Consider the following 13,694-nt stretch of genomic DNA (forward strand, 5'->3'; position numbering starts at 1 on the left):
GCAGGCAGAAGAAAACCTGGGAAGATTGATTATTTCTTTGACATATCTTCTTGTAGAGTAACTTCAGCATGGATAGGTTTTAAACTACTAATTAAATTGCGCACACACATTAACATAATAGGAATACAGTTACATAACCAAAGCAGATCTATAATTACCAGCCATCTCCAGTGAAACTAAGAAAACCAGTTAGGCATCCTAGGCATTTGTGAAAATGTATCTATGATATGATGGATATTGTCCAACTGTACTTGAACAGTCTGAGAGAAATCAGACAAATTAAAACAACCCATTCCTGGGAACTGTTCACATCCCATATGTTCTTTTAACAGTAGTCTGTAGTTGTAAGATTTTGGAGCGGTACAACTTGCACTCCTCCTAATTCTTGGTTGAGTTCCAACAGTATAGATCCAGTCAAATTTGTTGTTTTAATATATGCACAGGCCTGCTTAGATATCTCCTTCTTCATTCCCATGGCAAGTCCAGGAACCGGTGGGATGAATGCAGCTACAGCTGTAGCAGCGCCTGGATCTTTGTTGAGGTTTTTTGATGATCATCTTCTGGCATGAGTCTTCCAGAGAGTGCTGATGTTGGAAGTTCTTCTTCATATCGTATTTTAGTTCATTTTCTGGGTAGCCAAATTAGGCTTTGATCCTCTGTATAAACACAAACAGACCCTTTGTCTACACTTTGATATGCCCTTTATACCATTGTGTAGAACTCCTTGGAGGTTACCACACAGGAACTGCTTTTTTTTTTTTTAAGAGAAAGGAATATCAGAAAAATGTACCTCCATAGCCGATCATCTGACACCCTTTAAGTGATCAAAATTAAGGATATTTAAAGCATGCATTAATCGATTTTACTACTCTCTTATTTCCTTTACCACATGCTCTCTTTGTAACTTATTTCTTAAAACAAAAATCCTAGTACTGTCACTTCAGTGGAGTTTGGAGGGAGCAAAGTAAATGATTGTGTCACCATCTTTTTCTCTTTGTTTTCCCAAATGTATCTCTCAAAAGCTCCTTCCACAAACCCTTGGCTGCAAATACTCCTAGCCACTGTCTGACTCAATGCTCTCTCTTCCTCACTTCTCTTTTCTAAGTTATAACCCCTGCCTTCCTGATATAGGTCCTACCTGATTGACCCCTCCCTACAAATCCTAGACCTTGGTGAGAATTCTGTCTTCCACATTCCATGAGTACTATTTGCTTGGACCTTTTATTTGGTGCTTAATACAAATTGCTGAGGTGGGAGCTCTCCAGAATATTCCTTTCACCTCTAATGGGCACTTATCTAAAGTAATAAATTCCTTCCATAAGATGTGCTTGCTTTTTCTCTCCAAGATATTTTCATGCTTCTGCCTCACAAGCTTCAACATTCCCTTCTTGATAAGCTACATGGAAGAGTTAAGATAAAAAGGTGACTTTTTCTGTGTACTTTGCCTCAAAGTCCAATCTTTGGTGTAGATTTCCTATTTAGGAACATCCAGGAATGTAGATATAAAGACTCATGGCAGGAAGTGTCAGGCATGAACAGCATAGACTAAATTGTAACATAGTTGGAAGAGTACAGATTAAATCATGACAAAGATTGGAACTTGACCTTTATTTTTACTTGCCGGGAAGACATGTCCTTTAAATTAGCAACTGAAATATCGCATTATGACTTCATTGTGATATAAAGGATAAGTTGAGCATGATAATATTAACTTCATTAGTCTTCTCTATTTGCTTTCCTCTGTTACAGGGACACTTAGCAGTCACAGTGGTATCTGGAGTAGGGAGCAGCAGGAGCCAGAAGCCTTCTTGAGCCCCTTATCACCAAGACACAGCCACGCTATTGAGTTTTGAGGCAACATCTATGCTTCTTTGAATTGTCAATACATTTTGAAGACATTGCTTGAGTAGCACATAAGCCTCGTTCTTGGATTCTCCAAGAGATTCTGTAAATTACTTTAATGCTTAAAAAAAAAACACTTCTTTGCATTAAAGTATTGGATTCTATAGTATGCAACTAAAGAATCCTGACCAATACACTGTCTCCCTCATTCCCATTCCTAAATCACTCTTACGTATTTTAGCTGTTTCTTTTGTTTTTCTAGTATTTGTAGACTTTTCAGTTTTAGAGATTGCGGACACTCATTCCACAAAAGGCATGGGTTAAGTTCTCTTATGTTTCATCCTAACACAGAGACTTCCCCTGCCCCAGCCTGTCATATAGATACAAAACTTTTTGGTTAAATCAAGTCTGTATTTTTACCATGTAAAATTAGCCTCAGCTGAGTCATGTAGTGAGCTATGATCACCCTGCCTTGCATGTACAAAATTTTATCTATCCTATAGTTAATAATTTTCTTATTATGTCATTTGCTTGGCTTAATACACATTAACTCATTCCCAAATTCATTTCCACTCGTGTACACCTCTTCTAACTACTTAAACCACACCAGGTACTAAATCAGATTTCTCTTTTAAAAATATTCTGCCTGGAGCTTTCCATATGCTTTCTTAAACCTGGGTTGGCTAGTCTTTAGACTGTTGCTGAGCCTGCATCCTGGGGTTTGTTAACCATAATCCTGGGGATTCCCTTTCCCTCAATATTATGTTAGACCCCTTGATTCCACCCATCTCTCTTCTTTCCTAGTTTATGCCCTTGTGTCAGTGAGCATATCCACCAGAAGCATCTTTGGAAGCTTCATTAGAGTTTATGAAGTAGCTCACAGAATCTCCAGGAGGATGGGGGAATGGGGTTTGGAGACTGCATCCAGAAACAATATCCAAATTATCCAACAGTCTATATTAAGGTATTCCCGTACCTCCTGTGGTCAAAGGCACCAAAGACCTTGAGCAAGGGACACTACCAACTAGAACTTATGCCACTAGTGCCTCTGAAAGTCCAATCTCTCACCACCCTCTCCAGGAACAGATCCTGTACAAAACCGATTCCTTCACATTTCCTCAAATTGAGGTCTCCATAAAAGTGTCTGACTGGAGGAGCCCAGGTCATATGCCTACATATTTGCTGCAGTAGATGCTGGACAATTGAATTCTGGCTTCAACCTTGTCAAGGCAAGGGTCATAATGTGGGAATTTCCCAATATAAAAAGGAAATTCAGAGTTATTGGCTGGTCACAAATATAACCACTGTCTAGCAAGGTTTGCATATCTGAAGTGTCTTTGTTCTAATTTTACACTTTTCTTTTGGGATTCTGATGACATTGTTTCACTGAATTCTAGCTTCTAGAAATCCAAAACCAGTTTGTTTTCTGATCCTTTTTATGCAACCCACTTTTACTCTCTGCATACCTTTAGGATGTTCTTTTGCTCTTTATTTTCTCAGATTCAGTCAAGATGATTGGTCTTATTTGTCAACAATTGTTCTAGAACTTCTGATATAGAAACTCATGTCCTTCATGGCTGAGAAATTTTCTTAAATAATTTCTTTGTATATTCCTTTCCACTATTTTCAGTTCTTGCTCTGTGGAAATACATTTGGATATTAAACCTCTTGGACTGATCGTCTAATGTTGTTATCTTTGCTCTATTTTCCATCTTTTTGTTATATTTTATTTTCCAAGCTTTCTAGCAGTTAACTTCCAGAAATTCTTTTGTTCTCTGGATATTCCTTTTATTATAGATTTCTGATATTTTTCCATGGCTGCAGCTTTTCTTTTCTCTCTCTAGAAGTGTAAATTTTAGGGATTTTTTTAAAGATTAATTTGTGCTCTATGTTGTGTCTGTTTCCTCTGAATCCACCCTTCCAGGATATTTGGTTTCTTTTATGTTAAATGTTTTCCTTATATGTCTAGTTATTCTTGGTGTATGTTTAAGAGTCAAGCATTATACTCTCGGGAAGACTCATGACAGAAGATGATCAGCAAAAAAAAAACCCCCAACAAAGATCCACGCACTGCCACCTGTGTAGATGCACTCATCCCACCAGTTCCTGGACTTGCCATGGGAATGATGAAGGAGATATCTAAGCTGGCCTGTGCATACAGTAAAACAACAAATTGGACGGGATCTATACTGTTGGAACTCAACCAAGAATTAGGAGAAGTGCAAATTGTAGCACTCCAAAATCTTACAACCACAGACTATTTATTGTTAAAAGAACATATGGGATGTGAACAGTCCCCAGGAATGGGTTGTTCTAATTTATCTGAATTCACTCAGACTGTTTAAGTTCAGTTGGACAATATCCACCATATCATAGATAAGTTTTCACAAATGCCTAAGGTGCCTAACTGGTTTTCTTGGTTTCACTGGAGATGGCTGGTAATTACAGGTATGCTTTGGTTAGGTAACTATATTCCTATTATGTTAATGTGTGTGCACAATTTAATTAGTAGTTTAAAACCTATCCATGCTGAAGTTACTCTACAAGAAGATATGTCAAAGAAATAATCAATCTTCCCAGGTTTTCTTCTGCCTGCTACTTCTATAGCTTTTCTTCTTCCTACCTAATCACAACCTTTAAATAGAACTCATGCCACATGTCGAATTTACCGAGTATCATAATTCTTCCAAGTGGTAAAGACACCTCAAGACAAATGCTGGGCATAGAAGCCACAGGGCATAAATATGCAAAGAAGTAAAAAGCTAACCTTTTCAAACAATAAGGCTTCTCTCTCACTTACCAACTTAACATTCCCCTGTATGGCCCCGGAAGATGACTGGTTAGCCAGAGACGGGTAAGATTCCTCAAGGGAGGAACAACCTAAGACAGGCACAGTCGCAGGGGGCCATCTGGTGAGAAAATGGGGAGCAGCAGAGGTGAGGCTTAGAACCTCCCCCCTCATGTTCTGAGAGAAATCTTCTGCATACATGGATGTTTATTGCCCTTGTCTAGCTCGGATTAACACATAGTCTACAGGCACACACCTGATCATCTACATTTGCTCTCTTGCAACACTAAACTCTGTTTTCTACCTTTATCTAGTATCTACCTACCACTTCAGCATTTTATTAAAAATAATAATAATAGAGAAATGTGGTATCCACATATAAACCAAGTTTAAAAATCAAATGAATATTCATATTTGAACTGACTGTTTATAGTTCATAATGCATGAACAAAACCGAAAGCTTCTGTGATGACTGCCCAAAAAAAAAAAAGTCAAGCATTATAGAGTTGCGTTTCCTAGGTAAGACTGGTAGGCTTAACAGAGAGTGCTCTGATAGGGATCCAGTCATTTCTTTTGCGACTGGGGGCAACTGTCAGTATCTAGAGGTAAGACTATAATAAAAAGACTTTAAATTTATGCATCTGTCTCATTTGAAATTAGGGCCCACGAATTCATGCTGTCTTATTTTTTTGTTCTTCAGATACATTAAAAATAGAAAAAATAGAATATATAGCAAAAACCTGCATTCCAACCAGCCCAGAATTAACATCTTTATATTGCCATGTTTGCTTCAAATGGTTTTTAAAAATAGCTTTATTGAAATGTAACTTACACAACAAAAATATCACCCACTTTAAGTGTACAATTCAGTAATTTTTTGGTATATTTACAGAGCCATGCAACCATCACCATTACCTAATTTTAGAACATTTTCATCATTCCAAAAAGAAACCTCATGCCATTTGCAGTCACAGCCCATTTCCATCCTCAGCTCCAGACAACCTTTAATCTACTTTGTCTTGATTTGCCTATTCTAGACAGTTCATATAAAAGGGATCATACGATATACAGTGTTTTGTGTCCAGTCTATTTCACTCAGCATGTTTTGGAGTTCATATTGTAGCATATATCAGCATTTTGTTTCTTCTTGTGGTTGAATAATTTTTCATTTTTATGAATAGATCACATTTTATTTATGCACTCATCAGCTGATAACATTTGAGTTGTTTTAATCTTTTGGCTACTATGAATGATGCTGTTATGAACATTCATGTACAGATCTCTAAGTGGACATTTATTTTTCCTGTGTAGATACCTAGGACTGGAATTGTGTTATATAGCAGCCCTATGTTTAATGTTTTGAGAAACTGTTATGCATTTTCCCAAAGTGCCTGCAACATTTTAAATTTCCATCAGCAAATATATATGAGGGTTCCAATTTCTCAATGTACTCATGCACACTTGTCTTTTTGTCTTTTTTTATAGCACTTCTAGTCAGCATGAAATCTTATCTCATGGTTTTGATTTGCATTTCCTTAATGACTAATGATACTGAGCATTTTTTCGTATGTTTATTGGCCATATATATTTTTTGAAGAAATTTCTATTCCAATACTTTGCTCATTTTTTTGAGTTATTTGTCTTTTTGAGTTGCAAGAAGTCTTTATATGTCCTGGTTACAAGTCCTTTGTTGAACATATGATTTGCAAATATTTTCTCTCAGTCTGTGGGTAATCTTTTCACTTTCTTATGTCTTTTGAAGTGCACAAGTTTTAAATTTTGATGAAGTCCAATTTATCAGTTTTCTTTATTGCTTGTGCTCTTGGTGTTTTATCTAAGAAATTATTGCCTAGCTCAAGGTCATGCAGATATACTCCTCTGTTTTCTTCTAAGAGTTTTCTGATTTTAGCTTACATTTGGGTCCATAACCAATTTTAGCTTCATTTTTGTGAATGGAATGAGGTAGAGATCCAAATTCATTTTTCTGCAGGTAGATATCGATCGTTTCAGCAACATTTGTTGAAAAGACTATACTTTCACTGTTGTCTTGAAACCTTTGTTAAAATCAATTGACCACAAATATAAGGGTTTATTTCAGACTCTCAATTCTATTCCATTCAATTACATAGCTATCTTTATACCAGTGTCTTATTATAGCTTTGTATAGTTTTGTATATTAAAGTTCTGAAATGGAGAAGTGTGAGTCATCCACATTTTAAAATTCTTTTTCAAGACTGTTATGGTTATTCTGGGTTCTTTATGTTTACTTAACAATTTTAAGATCAGCTTTTAATTTCTGGAGGTTAGGGGTGGGGAGTCAGAGGAAAAATAAGAGATTACACTGAATCCATTGATCAATTTGGTGAGTATTGCCATCTTAACAATACTAAGTCTTCTGATCCATGAATATGGAGTGCTTTTCCATTTATTTAGCTCTTCTTTAACAATGTTTTATAATTTCTACAGTAGAAGTGTTGTGCTTTTTTATTCCTAAACATTTATTCTTTTTGATGCTATTGTGAATGGAATTAACTTTGCAGAATTTTCATTGTGTATAGAAAGCAATTGATTTTTGAATAACGATCTTGTATCCTGCAACCTTACAGAACTTGTTTATTAGGTCTAGTAGTTTTTTCGTGGTTCCTTAAGATTTTCTCTACATTAAATCATTTCATGTACCAATATAGATTTTATCCTTCCTGATTTGGATGCCTTTTATTTCTTTTTGTTGCCTAACAGCCCTGAGTAGAAGCTCCAGTGTAAAGCTTAATAGAAGTAGTGAGAATAGACATCTGGAAGGGTCTTGTCCGTGCAGCAAGTACTTTTAAATAGAAGAAATAAATACTTCAAGTGAAGAAGTCCCTTTCAGATTCAAACCCCAAATCCTAATTTCTTTCTTCTCCCTAGCATCATGGATTTAGTGCATTTTCTGTGGATGTTTTTGTGTGTGCGTGTGCATTATGTACTAATACAGAGTATTGTTTTGTGCATCTATTTTTATTTTATATAAATGATCTTACACCAGATACGCTAACACTTGTGCAATTTTTAAATTCAACACTAACAGATTCAAGATATATTTATATATACCTGTATATACCTACATATGTAGTCTGTCATAAGAATATATTTTATCGATGTATTTCTCTATTGGGGAGTATTTGGATTAGTTCCAGTGTTTTCCCATAAACAATGCTGCATTAAAAACCTTTTATATGTGTCCTTGTAATTATATGTGATAATTTACCCAGGGTAGACCTTCCTAAGTGTTATTTTTATGTGGTATAGAAATTATACCACCGTATTTTTAGGTAGTGTAGAAATAATACAAATTACATTTTGTATTGTTAGGCAATGTCAAGTTGCTTTACCTAGTGATTTTCCTAATTAACACACTCACTAGCAGAGAAGGAGAGTTTCTTTCTCCGCACCCCCAGTTGTAGTTCATGTCAAATTTTTAGTTGTTGGTGATTTGATTGGCAAAATAATTTATCTCCTTTTATATTAATATGTTGCCTGTTTTCTGGTGATGTGCTTTTTCATAGATTTAATGGCCTTTTATGGGTTTTAGTTTTGTAAATTACTAGTTATATACTTCACTTATTTTTTTAGTTAAATTGTTTTTTTTCTGATTTATACTATTTTATAAATAATTGGGGTACTAATCCTCTATCTATTGTATTGTAGCAAATAATTTATGGTGTCTTATTTTGAAAAATAAAGCATAATCATTTATTCATATTTTCAATTGTGATTTGTTCTCTTCCTGTTTAAGTAACCCACTCTTCCATGGAGTCACAAAGATTCATTTTTCATTGTTTTTTTTTGTTTTTCATCTTTATTTGTTTCACCCATTTAGAATTGTATTGTTGGGAGGTAGGGATGTGTATGGTTAGGATTTTTGGTATAAATCTAATTGTCTACCACCGTTTTCCCCCCTGAATTGGAATACTCCACTCTTATATGCCAAGTTCAAATATAAGCATGGATCTTTTTCTAGACTCTCCATTTAAATCCACTAATTTGCCCATTTCTGTGCCAAAACTATAGTTTTAATTATTATAGCTTTACACTTAGTATTGATACTTGATAAGGCAAGTCCCCATGTCTTTATTCATATTAAGAATTAGTAGAGCTAAACATCAGTATTCATTTTAGAATAAATTTGTCAAGTTCCATAAAAATCCTGTTGATCTGAATTGAAATTGCATGAAGTTAAAATAAATTTGCGGGTGGACACAGCTCCCATATTGGGCATGCCCATCAGTTAACTGGTATATTCCTCCATTTATTCAGATCTTATATGTATTTATAAAGTTTCAAAATTTTACCCATAATGATAATGTATGTTTCTTTAGATATATTCTTGGGAATTTTATAATTTTTGAGTGCTTTGTAAATGGACACTTTTTCTATTAATTTTTATTATTTGTTGATCTTATACCTCTTTCCAAATCTCATACTTATTTCCTATTAGTTTGCTAACTTGACCATTGATTCAAGGGTTTTCATATAGATGATATTTTCTGAAAAAAATACAAAAATTATTACCTCTTTTCCAGTAGTCATAGCTCTTATTCTTTCTCTTTCTTTCTTTCTTTTTGTAGCTGGGCAGGAACGACAGTCTTATATAACTAGGTGTAATCTCAAGTAAAATGTTGAATGTTGACTTAGTAGAAATTATACCCTCATTTTGGACTTTAACAAGGGTGGCTCTAAACTTTAACATTAAGTTACATCCTATCATTTATCACCTTAAGACACACTTTTGAGACTAACAGGGACCAAGGGAAATCAGATATAAATCAGGACTCTACTAACTAATCAAGTAGTTGAAAAACAACATAGAATATTTGAGCAGTGCAATCTAAAAATTGACCTTATGGGCATATATTGAACTTCTGTACTCCCAAACTGCAGAATCAAATTTTTTTCAAGTACTTCATAAATTTCACAAAATTGGCTATAAAACTGTGGCCATAAAACAAGTTTTAACAAATGTAAGAGGATAGAAAGCAGGTTCTCTGACCATAAAATAAAGTTATAAATTACTTTTAAAAAGATAACTAGAAAAATCCCCAATTTTATAAAATTAAAAATGCATTCTAAATAAAACTTTAACAGGAAAGAAGTAAAAATGGAAATTAGGAAATACTTTAAATGAGAGTGAATATTCTATGTTCTGAAACCTGTGAGATGTTGGTAAGCAATAGTAAAAGGGAGATTTATAGGCTTAAATAAATATCTAAGAAAAGATTGGAGGCTGGAAAATTAAATGAACTAAGCATCTAACTTCTCTAGAAGTTAAAAAAAGAATACAGCAAATAAAGTAGAAGAAAGAAAATAATAAAAATAATACCAGGATTGATGAAATAGAGAGGAACAAAAGTAAAAGTTGGCTTTTTGAAAAGTCAAAATTGACAAACTTCTGGTGAAAATGGGAAAGACCAGAGATCAAAGTCACACTAATACCAGAAAAGATAAAGCAGTCATCACTACAGATGCTGCACGTGTAAACAAACATTTAGTAAGTATAGTGTGACAAGTTTAAGCCAATATATTTTAAAATTCAGGGGAAATAAGTAAATTCTTAGAGAAACATAACAGCAAAATTGACAAAAGAAAAAATAGAACACTGAGTATATCTATAACTGTCAAGGAAACTGAAGTGCTAGTCAAAACTCTCTAAACAAAGAAAACCTAGGCCCAGCAAATTTTACCAAACATTCAAGGAAGAAGTACTTCCAAGCTTAGACAAATTTTCCCATAGAAGAGAAAGTATTTTCCAACATGTTCTATAATATAAACTTTATTAAAGAAGTCTCAAATAAAGATACTATGAGAAAGGAAAATAATGGGCCAATCTCACTTAGGAACATCGGTGCAAAAGTCCTAAATAGAATCTGAGTAAACAGATTCCTGCAATATATTCATCATGATCAAGGGTTTATTTCAGCAATGAAAGGTTAGTTGACAGTTAAATAAATTAATATAATAATACACACAAACAGACCAAAAGAGAGTCTCATTAGATGCCGAGACATGTTTGATAAAATTTATCCATTTAGGAAACTGAAAATTGTGGGGGGAAATTTTAATTGAATAAAATGCACTGACCCAAAACCTTCAGTAAAAACCATACTTCACAATGAAAATTTGAAAGCTTTCCCATTAAGATCAGGAAGAAGACAAGGAAGCCTATGATTTCGCTGGATGTCTGACCTGACATAAGGCAGCAAGGGGATAAAAGGAGTGGGAAAAAGACTGGGAAGGAGAGAGAAAGCTATCCTTATTCATAGATATGACTGTCTACATAAAAAATCCCAAAGAGTTATGAGTTAACTATTTTAATTAATAAGAGGGTTTAGCAAGGTCTCTGCATTTAAAATACAATATATAAAAAACAGTTATACTTACATATACCAGCAACAAACTATTGGACAATCAAATTAAGAAAGAGGCTACTTACTAAAGTATTAAAAATTGAGCAGCACCTAATGCTAAAGCTAACAAAAATTTACAAGATTTCTATGGAAACAATAATATAAATTTACTTAGAAGCAATTAAAGACCTAAATAAATGGAAAGACATAACCTGTTAATAGATTTGAAGACTCAGTATTGTAGAACTATCCATTTCTTCTTAAATTGAGATTCAGTTATCCCAAAAGGAATTTTGTAAAACATGACATTTAAGATTTTATATTTAAGCGCAAAGGGCCAAGAAGAGCCCTGCACTCAGAAGAGAGGGACAAGGCCTCACTTGCTTCACAGGATTATTCCAAGAGCCTCTATCACACAATGCATAGAACGAATTTCTGATGGGCCTGTGAAAGGCATGACTATAAACCCTTCAGAAGATACTATCTGACAATACCAATGTAACCGCAAAGTAGGGAAGAATTTCTTAAGAAATACCATGCACTAAGCAAAAAGGAAAAGACTGATAAACTGAATTACCCTAATACTAATGGTTTTGTAGATCAAAATATACCAAAAGGAAAAGCCAAGAAGTGGAAAATATATATGTAGCATAAATAAATGACAGAGAACTGGGGCCCAAAGTATTAAGAACTCATAGAAATCAATCTGAAAAGAAGATAATTCAGTAGAAAGACTTAAACAGATAGCCCACAAAAGAAGACATTCAAGTGAACAATAAACATAAAGTAATTAGCAGTGAAGGAAAAGCAAATTAAGACCTCCATAAGATATCACTATAAACCTACCAGATTACCTAGAATTGAAAAGTTGGACAATATCAAGTGTGGTGAGATTACAGAACAAGGAGAACTCAACCTGCTGATGGGATATATAAATGAAATGTATACCGATGCACCTCTACACATTTACAAAAATGTACATAGTGTCATTATTTGTAATATCACCATACTGGAAACATAATTATTAGAATAAATTATACTGTGTATTTTTAAAATTGAGCACTTTATTGTAGAATTAGAAGAACAAATAGTCTAAATCTAAGAAAAGCTGATGGAAGGAATAAGTGACATTAAGATTAGAAATTAATGAATTGGTTAGTATTTGTAAAAGCTTAATGGTAAATAGATCCAAAAAGATAGACCCCTGCAAAAGCAAAGCTAGTCAAGAGGGAAAAAAGCGTATGTGGTAGGAATAAGTGAAAAAGTAGGAATAAGAAAAAAGGTACAGTAACATAATATTTCAGGAAAATACATGATATTAAAAGGAAGCTAAATAATTTTAAAATATTTTAATTGACATCACTGAAAAAAGTAACAACTATGGAATAAACTGGAAATAATTTTTTAAATTAATAAATAATCATTCTTCCTCCCAAGCTGTTGGGCCCAGATGTCCTCATGGGGGTAGCTTGGTGTTGGGAATCAGGGTGCAGAGTATAAACAGCCCAGTATACTGTGTATTTTTACCCAGTTAAATTCTATATAGTATACAACAGCTATATAAAAGCAAAACATAAAAGAAAGCATATGATTCATTTACATAAAACATTTTGAACATTTTACATGATTCATTTACATAAACATTTGGAACAATTATATAAAGCTCAAAAATTAGAAAGATTATCATTTAGAAATGAGTACATAGGCATTTATTGAAATTTATTTGGGAGCTTTACAGTTAATTTTATGAAAGTCCAACATTTTTTGAAAAGAATGTGTATTTCTTTTGTTTTGGTTGAAGGATTTTATATACATATACAAATGTGACAAATATATATGCAAATATAAATACAGTAAACATATGTATCTATGCACACAATGCATCAATGTTGCTAATTTGTTTAATCTGGGAGAGACTGCCATTAAAAAAAATTCCCACCATTACAGATTTGTCAGTTTTATCTTCTAATTCTTTATTATTGCTTCAGAATTTTCAGACCATGCAATAAGTTACATACATGTTAATGATTTAATGTTTTCCTAGATTTTTCTTTGGTTTGAATTAAGATGCCCCACAAATATCCCTGTTAATGCTACTCAAAGAATACTTCTGATAATTAATTTGCTACACAGAATTTTTTGTTGTTTTTTAATATTTGCCTGGTATGTCTTTTTCTATCCCTTTATTTTCTATATTTTAGTTCTTTCATTTTAACTTTTTTAAAAATATGCTTGCTTTTAGTTGTCTTAGTAATAATGGAGTGGCCAGCAAGTGATAGGTAGCTATGTGCTTGGATTGGGTAAGAGGTGGTTAAATTATAATATTATCTAGTAATCTAGCCTGGACCATCAGCAAATTTCATTTTGAGGCTGTTCCCAGGAAATCATCTCTCTGGGCCCCAAAGTATCTTCAATTAAAATCAGGATTTGTTGGTAGAAGGCAAGCTACTTTATTTTTCTATTCTTCTCACTTATCAAAATAGATTAAAGCACCAGCTTTTTATATTAGAACATTAATCATTTTTAGGTTAAAAATAGAGCAGATGCTATCATTTATACTACTTTAAGTGTAATTTCTAACTTGTGAGCATTGAGTTTTTTTCCTCCATTTTCTTACTAAAAGCCTCAAGCAAAATTTTCACATTTTGTGGGCTGGTAACTTTGTAATGAAAGGGTTTACT

Source organism: Manis pentadactyla, chromosome 10, assembly GCF_030020395.1.
Source record: "Manis pentadactyla isolate mManPen7 chromosome 10, mManPen7.hap1, whole genome shotgun sequence".
Taxonomy (NCBI): domain Eukaryota; kingdom Metazoa; phylum Chordata; class Mammalia; order Pholidota; family Manidae; genus Manis; species Manis pentadactyla.